The following is a 9039-nucleotide window of genomic DNA, read 5'->3' as shown; positions in this document are numbered from 1 at the left end:
ACTTCATGTTCATTAGTGAGAGGCAGCTGGGTTAAATCGTGGTTTGTGGTTTGGGGTTGGCTTGCAGTCTGTTTTCCTATTCTTGGCTGGTGACTTAGGGTGTGATCTGCTATATTTGCAAAGTATTCATTAAGGTGGTTAGCTATTTGAAGAGGGTTGGTGATGACGTCTCCTCCAATGTTAAGTCGTGGTTGGGATAGTTTAGGACATTTGATTCCTCTCTCACTATTTATAACCTGCCATAAGGCTTTTGATTTGTTTTCGGAGTTAGCTATGTGATTTGCTGCTGCTTGCCGTTTATTTAATTTTAGCCTGATATCATATTCTTTTTTGGCCTTGCTCATTTCATTTTTATCTGTTTGTGCACCTGTGAGCTCGTACGTTCGGAGCCATGTCAGATATGTTGCTTTAAGACGATTGGTTTCCTCATCCATATATATTGGTGCCTTCCTTTTCTTTTGTCTCACGGTCTTCCTAGGGCATACCATGTTCATGGTTCCGATAATGGTTGATAGAAAGTTGTTGTAGGCTATTTCCGCTGAGTCCGAGTTAAGTACATTTTCCCAGTCTTCTTGCTCCAGCTGAACCTTCAGAAGATTTAGGTTTTCTTGATTGAGTATTCTGCAGATTGTCTTCTTTTGGGTTGGTACTGATGTTGCGTGGTTTATTTCGCAATTACAACATACTTAAGATAAAAACTTTATTTTCTAAATGAAATATCATCATATAATGGTTTAAAGATAATTAGACGAGAAAAAAATGTCAATAAATTTAGAAATTAACGCAACGTTTCCTGTTACAGAAGTGGCAGAAGTGATTGTATTCCTGGCTTCCGAGCGATCTTCCTACGTGAACGGAGCCCATGTGCCAGTTGCTGCAGGGTTCTAACAACCTCATGTCTCAGTGTACCAACAATAACAGTGAAAATTAAAGAACTTTGTTTGTTTGTATTTTATATTCTCTTTCCACACAAACCTCACATCATAAACGTTATAATTTTATATCGCATTTTGATACTTGGGTGAACGATAGAAAAAATGAAAGAACAATAAGTGTCTAATGTGGCTGGAAATAAATTATACAGAAATTTAAAGTTGTAACACGTTTCTCCCTTTACAATCAAAGAGCCAAGCCAGTTTGCATTGGGCGACACAGTTTTAATCTCAATATAAAGATAAATGTATGAAAGAGCCACGAGGCCCTAATTTCACCTCGGATAAAGTAATACGTCATTTATTAGTACGTCACATTTTACGCTGTTACTAGTTGTAATACAAAATAGGTGTCTCATCATAATGTAAACTTACCAACTAAATAACTTATACTAACTAAAATAATTTAAAACTATTAATATATATAATACACAAAAACAACAGTTTAAAATATTCACACGTCTTGAAAATTGGCTGAATGTAAAAAAAAAACATTTACTGAGTAATAGGCCTTATCTAAGAGGTTTTTTTTAAAAAATTTTTTGTATGATAATGTTTTCGATCAGTGTTAAAAAATTGATTAGTGATAAAAAAACTGAACAGTTTAATTCCTACATTTAATGGTTATTGTTCGAATAATTTTCTCCTTTGAATTGGGATTGGAATTCGGATGGAATTTCATTCATTCATTTGACCTAGTTACTCAAAAAATCTAAGGAAGAATCTTCTGCAGTTGCAGTTACTTTTTTCTAGTTGGACAGTTTTCTAGTTGGACAGTTTATTTATAATTTTATATTTACAGTCAGTGAATTGACATTAATACAGTGTATTAAAATGTTTGCTTCAAATATAAAGACCAAACTGGGATATACAGTTTGAAATTTAATAAACCACTTTAAGATTTAAATTAATATATATGCCATTTACTATTATAGGAGGTGAAAGCACATGTTATATTTAGTGGAAGTGTACCTGTGATTCTGATAGGTTTGAGTGAACTCACGGCTTCAAAAGTTATTGGAGCACTCAACACATGAACTGGGTCTGTTATTTATAAAGATTTGTTAGAGACTTACAGAAAATTTATCAACTGAATGTTAATATTGACAGGAAGTTGTACACTGCATTTGACTCCTGTAGTACAGTAACAGACAGTCATTTCAATCAAGCAGAAGTTAACCTGAAAAAACCAATTGCCACATCAAACCTGTAGTAACAGGTCAAGGTCAAGTCAGCTGCTGTTGGCCACCTGACTTTATCTCTACTCTCTGTGGTCTTCTGCTCTGACAGTGTCTGCTTTGTTTACATTGTTTTGTTTACATTTGAACTTTTCAGGCATATATTGACTTTCATTGGAAATTAATATACTGATTAAAACTAGACACACATTGCATGTTCTAAAGGCTGATTATTTTGTAATTTGTGTACTTAATTAATTGGTTACCTGTTTATTATTTATTTATGAATTAAGTCATTGTAAAAATTGGTAATCAGTTGTGGAAATTGTTACAAATAATACTATGGCCAAATATCCTTGTGGAATATGCGAGAACAATGTAAGGTCAGCTGGAATTTTATGTACAGGATCTTGCCATAAATGGGTCCATTTTAAATGTGCTGAGCTAACTCTACCTGATATAAAGATTATGGAAAAGGAAGACTTTTGTTGGGACAGTGGACATGTTCAAGATGTAATTTGAACTCTACTGAAGGCAGAAATATACTATCTTCTGAAAATAGCCAAGAAAACTTTGAACAGTTAAATGGTTCCTCACTAGCCGAGAAGAGTATAAATAAGTCAATTTTACAGGAGAATGAAGAATTAAAACAAGAACTCCATCAAGAAAAAAATAAAACTTTCTATTTATGTACTAGAACTTGAAGACAAGTTAAAAGATTATGAAGAAGAACATTGAATCAATGAAAAATCTGTTTCATGAGAGAGAAAAGCAACTATTAAATGAAATAAAATCTTTGGAGCAGAAACTAAAAAGCGAAAAAGAAGCAAATGAAAACTTTATTATATATGCTGAAGAGGAGGCCAGGGGCAATTTAAAGGAGGGCTGGTTTTCAGTCTGGGAATTGTAGACGTTGTGTGATCTATAAGGAAGAAACAACAAAAATGCTTGACACAATACGCACCCTAGAGAGTATAATTAAAACCCTACAAGAAAAAAGTTCAAGTCAACAAAAACAGCAGAATCCTTCAAGTCCGAAAAAATTTGCCTGCTTTAATTGCTTTCCCCTCTTACCTATAATAACAATCAAAAACCACCTTCTGTTGATACTGAATGGCAGGAAGTTTACACAATCTCTGGTCGGAGGCAACAGCGAGCATTTAAAGCAATTCAGGCATTGTCAAGTCCAGATTTCACTTCAAAAAATTCCTTTGAAGTGCTCCAAAAGTGATTTCGAAGGTGACAAGTCTGATGTAAGTGATTGTATCATCATACCTAACACTGTCAATACTTCAAACGTAGGTTCACAGACTCACACCTGGAGAAAAAACCCATAGAAAAGACTCGTGCTGCTCAAAAAGGGGAAAGATGCCACATTAATACAAGAAGAAGTAGCCAAACAAAACAAAAACTGCTATTATGTGCTGACAGCCATGGCCGTGATTTAACATTTCACCTAAATAAACACTCTAAATCGTTGGATGCTGTTGGTTTTGTTAGGCCTGGTGGTTTGGCTGAGCAGATTTTGAATTTTGATAACATTGATGGTGAAGAACTGGGTCCTAATGATGTGCTTGCCATTGCATGTGGATCTAATGACGTTTTCCCCCGCAATGAAGCTCAAAGGGCAATCGATGCAATTAGTGAAACATTGGACAAATACAGCGGTTTTAGAATAGTTTTAGTTAGATTTGCCCACTAGGCATGACTTAAAAAATTGGTCATGTGTTAATAAAGAGATTAGAAAATTCAATAAAAACCTAGAAACTATTAGTCAAGAGTTTCCTAATGTTTTCTCTGGTTAGGGCTAGTGGAGCAGATAGATATTTACATACTCGCCACGGGCATGCACTTAAATGCAAGAGGCAAGTACTGGCTTGCTAAACTAATTTGTGAGGCACTGGAGGAGACCAAGGAGATAGAAGTGTCTAAGATCTATGGTACAGTCGGCATCCGGGGACTGTTTCACAGTTGCCTTCATCACAGGAAGCATGTTCTAACAACACTGGTGAGAGAGCACCACAGGATATGACTAACTCCAACGCTGATGGTGATACGTGTGCTACAGCCTTCACTTCGACTTCTGAGCCTCTCATAGATGGGGTAATGGAAGAGCGGGCCTCTTTGGAAAACTGTCCACTATCAGATCTGGCTGCACCACCATAGAGACGAGCCTCTATTCAAATAGTGTTAAATTTTGTAGAGGTGATTTAGATCTTGGTTTCCAGAGGTCTGGTAAGGATATGTGGGTGAATGTGCTACATCTTAATGTTCAATCCATAAGAAATAAAGTAAACGAATTAGCAGTGGTCTTGGATGAAGCCACTTGTGATGTTGTTCTAATTAATGAACATTGGCTCCTTGAGGATGAAGTAAAGTTATATGTGCCCAGTGGTTTCCAATTAGCTTCAGCGTATTGTAGAAGCGAGCCCTATGGAGGGGCCTCTATTTTAATTAAAGATTATATTAAATTTGAAATAATTGACGTCTCACATCTAACCTGCCCCAGACTTCTGGAAGCTGCTTGTATATATGTAAATACTTTTAATGTAATATTTATCTCCTTGTATAGAACACCAGATAGTAATAGTAACATATTTTTTACTTATCTTGAATATTTACTACATTTTATTTGTAATAGGAAACCCAAGAGTAAGATTGTTCTGGGAGCAGATTTTAATATAGATTTTTCAAAAGTTAATGAGGTTAATACAGTTATGCTCATTAACTTACTTAAATCTTTTAATTTATATCATGTCAATGACACTCCAACTAGGTATAATAATATTATTGATAATATTGTTACAAATCTAGATAAAAACTGTTTTAGGTGCTGTCTGTGGAATTACCAGATTTCAGACCATGAGATGATTCTGTTTAATTTCTGTGTCCCATCTGTAACCCCCATGGTGAAATAGATCTCCTTTCGAAGAGTAAAGGAAAATAATGTAAACTCATTTGCTGAACAATTATCTCAGTTTGATTGGTATAGTCTGTTTGAAATTACAGACACTAATGCTGCTTTTGAATACTTTATAAATAATCTTATGTGTTTATACAATTACTTTTGTCCAATGATTCAAAAGTCTGTTAATTTACAAAATAAAAAGAAAACTGGTAACTCCAAATGGTTTGATGAGTCTCTCCATAACATGAGAAATATTGTTAATACCTTGGGGGATATGTTGAAAATACCAGCTTATAGGGACAATGTAGCTTTAAGGAACTGCTATAACTTGCAAAAGAAAATGTACAGAGAAAGAATTAAAGAAGCCAAAATAAGGTGTAATGATACATTTATCAATGAAGCCAATAATAAGTGCTTAGCTGCCTGGAAGGTTATAAAATTGGAAGCAGGAAATCATTTTAGTACTGATGATAATCTGCCACAGATAGCTCCAGATAAATTTAACGACCACTACATTAATATTGGTAAGGAAATACTTAGTAAGTATCAGACCAACAATAATAATAGTTTAAGACACAGTGTTTACCTTGCTAATGCTAAAAGTTCACAGGTCAGTTTTATTTTTAAAGAAATAGACGAGAAACAAATATGTGCCATAGTTAAATCTTTAAAGCCATCTAAGTGTGAGGATATATATGGCTTATCCAATAAAATAGTGAAATTCATTGCTCCTCTTATAATCAAGCCCTTGACTTATGTAATTAATCTTAGTTTGTCTTCCTCACGTTTTCCAAATTGTTTAAAACTTTCAAAAAGTATCCCCTTGTTTAAAAAGGGCGATAGATCCTGTGTAGATAATTATAGAACAATAACGATTGTTTCGGTTTTTTCTAAAATATTAGAGACTTGTGTTAAAAATCAGCTCATGGATTTCCTAGATGTAAATCAAATCTTATCAAATAGCCAATTTGGGTTTAGGCCGGGCTACTCAACAGTTAAGGCATTAGACAATGTTGTGTCTCAGATATTGACAAGTTTTGAGGATCATGAGTACTTGGGATTGACCCTGTTGGACCTCAGCAAGGCTTTCGACAGTATCTCTCATGATATTTTATTAAATAAATTGCAGTATTATGGAATATGTAATGATACCTTACAGTTCTTCAGAACTTATTTGTGTGGTAGACTACATATGGTCAGTGTTGGTGGTCAAGATTCGTCTGTAAAAGAAGTCCTTGCTGGGGTCCCTCAGGGCTCTGTCCTTGGCCCCCTCTTATTTATTTTGTATGTCAATGACTTACCAATCAATTTGAACTGTAATACCGTATTGTACGCGGATGATACATCTATAATAGTAAAGGGCAACTGTGTACATGATGTTCTTAGTAACACTAATAGAGTAATCAATACAGCTTCTATGTGGTTTGAGTCTAATCTCTTAAAAATGAATGATAATAAAACTGAAAACATACTATTCTCTCTAAGAAGTATTGAAATGCAAGACTCTATATTGAAACCGGTGAAGCTCTTAGGGATAACTTTAGATTCTAAGCTTATCTGGCATGAGCATACAAATAATGTAATTTCAAAGTTGTCAAGAGTTTGTTTTTTACTACGTAAACTAAAGAGCTGTGTTAGTAATAAGTTACTTAAAATTGCTTACTTTAGTTTTTTTCATTCTCATTTGTTGTATGCTAACATTTTATGGGGTAATAGTGTAGGTGCAGAAAGAGTTTTCCTGTGGCAGAAAAGAGCTATAAGAATTATGTTTTGTCTAGGTTATAGGGATAGCTGTAAATCATATTTTATTAACAATAATATAATGACTCTTCCATGCATTTTTATTTTTCAAAATTTAATTCATGTACGAGAAAACGTAGAAGATTTTACAAGTTTTAACAATATACATAATTATCACACACGACATGCTAATGACTTAGTTTTGCCTACAATGAGATTAACCAAATACAGCAAGAGTCATAAATATTTGCAAATCAAGCTCTTTAACAAGCTTCCCGAAATGTTGAGGGTGTTAGATTTGCAAACTTTTAAATCAAAAATTTCCAAATGGCTCATCACTCAGGCCTTCTACTCTGTAAACGAGTTTCTGAATTCAGAGGTAGCTATTAATGCTTAGCGTTTATCCCATCATATGAAATGTCCATACTTTTGTAGGCCAGTATATTTTACTGTGTTGTTTTTTGTTTTTTAACTGTACATTATTGTAATATGTATTGTTTTTATGACTGACTTTGTCAATTCTGTAAAGAAAAATGGCAATAAAAATGATTCTGATTCTTCTATGTGGAAGAAATCAACTAGGAAGTTGAACTAGTTTTTGTGGTGGGTCAAGTTGGGACTAAAAAATTTAAAAACATTAAATGATAAATGAGAGATCATATATTGAGGAACTTAAAACTGCTACTTACATAATTAATATTATTTACCCGCAAAATAGAGCTGCTACAGATTTCACAGAAACATTTGTTACAGATTGCCCATTACTTCATGATTACAACATGCTAGATATTTATCATTTCCATATTACCTGACAGTTCTGGCAAAACTATGTAGAGACACGATTTGGATACCCATCAACAAAAAATAGAATTCATCTTGCAGAAGTAATGTATGTTATCTTTAACCACTAATGGGATATAAATTGCTAATCAAAATTGCAGCAGCCTCTTTGAAAAACATTGTGATTATAATATTTAATTTGTTTATAATACATAATGATTTATCAGAATATTTATTTGGAGAATCGCCTGTGATGAAATCATTGATTATTAAAAAAAACAAAGCATCATTGATTTACATTAGTTTAAGATTATTTCCAATCGCTAAAAGAATCATCAATATTTTATTGAATTTACAATCTCATAAATACTTTAAAGTTTAAAAAATAAAAAAAGTCTGAATATATTTTGGTGGACTTAGCTACTACATGCAAAATTTCATTGTAACTTATAAACAATAATTTAGGGGGATATGCTGTTTGTGTTATTTATTTAATATGCTGACTGTGGGTTTATGAAGCTATTAATATTTTTATCATAGTTTAACCCGTTAACTGGGTTGGGTGTATCTTGCTACTAATTTTTCGGCTGTCGTCAGAACAGTAAATGTCTTGTACCACATTGAAAAAAATAACCACACAGGAGCTATGAATGATCTAAATCATTCAAGTTTACTTTAAAAAATTTATGTTCCTGAGTAAAAAATATTAATTTTTTTTAATAAGAAGTCTTGAAATGATTAAAAAATGTTGAAAATCAAAACTTTTCTACGAATTTACATTTATTAACTACATATGCATTACGAATTTGGATGGAACTGGTATGTTTATTTGGCAAAGGGCAATGTTTGTTCACTTAGATGGCAAAACACCTCGTTGCGCTTAGTCCGAAAAGGGTCTTTGTGCTGTTTCCAGAGTGACAAGGTTAGGGGTAAGAGCCGCCTTCTGTCCAGAACCCTTCAGGGGGATAATGGGTACTATCCAGTAATGTCACCTCGAAAGAAGGAGAGGCTAGTTCTGTTCCAGCCCCGTCCAAGTCAAAGCAGTCAGGGGGCAAGGGCGTAGCCAGCAAAGGAATCCACGGGGTCCGGATCCCCCCAAATTTCCTTACATTTAGGGTAGGATTTATTAGATACCATGTCTGAACTACCAACAAGAATAAAGCAAAAACACAAGATAACAAAGAATAAACTTACTGAATCAACACCAATAAAAAAATAACACTATAGTTATAAACTAAATTTAAATTGTATGAGTGTGTAATAGACCAGAAACGATACCACAAAATGTGTGTAACTAACTCTATTGTTAGGTATGAATAATACTCTGTACTGAATTGATCCTCGGTATGGATATTATTATTTGATTGATATTATACTGGAAAAACATAAACAAACTTGGTTATAAAAGGGTGGTGTTACAAACCCACATGCTATAGACCAGTTTTCCGACTACCTACTTAAAAAAACATTTTTAGTGAGTAATTTTTATTCTATTATCTAA

This window comes from Homalodisca vitripennis, chromosome 7, assembly GCF_021130785.1.
Source record: "Homalodisca vitripennis isolate AUS2020 chromosome 7, UT_GWSS_2.1, whole genome shotgun sequence".
NCBI lineage: Eukaryota > Metazoa > Arthropoda > Insecta > Hemiptera > Cicadellidae > Homalodisca > Homalodisca vitripennis.
Note: the sequence above shows the minus strand (reverse complement) of the source record.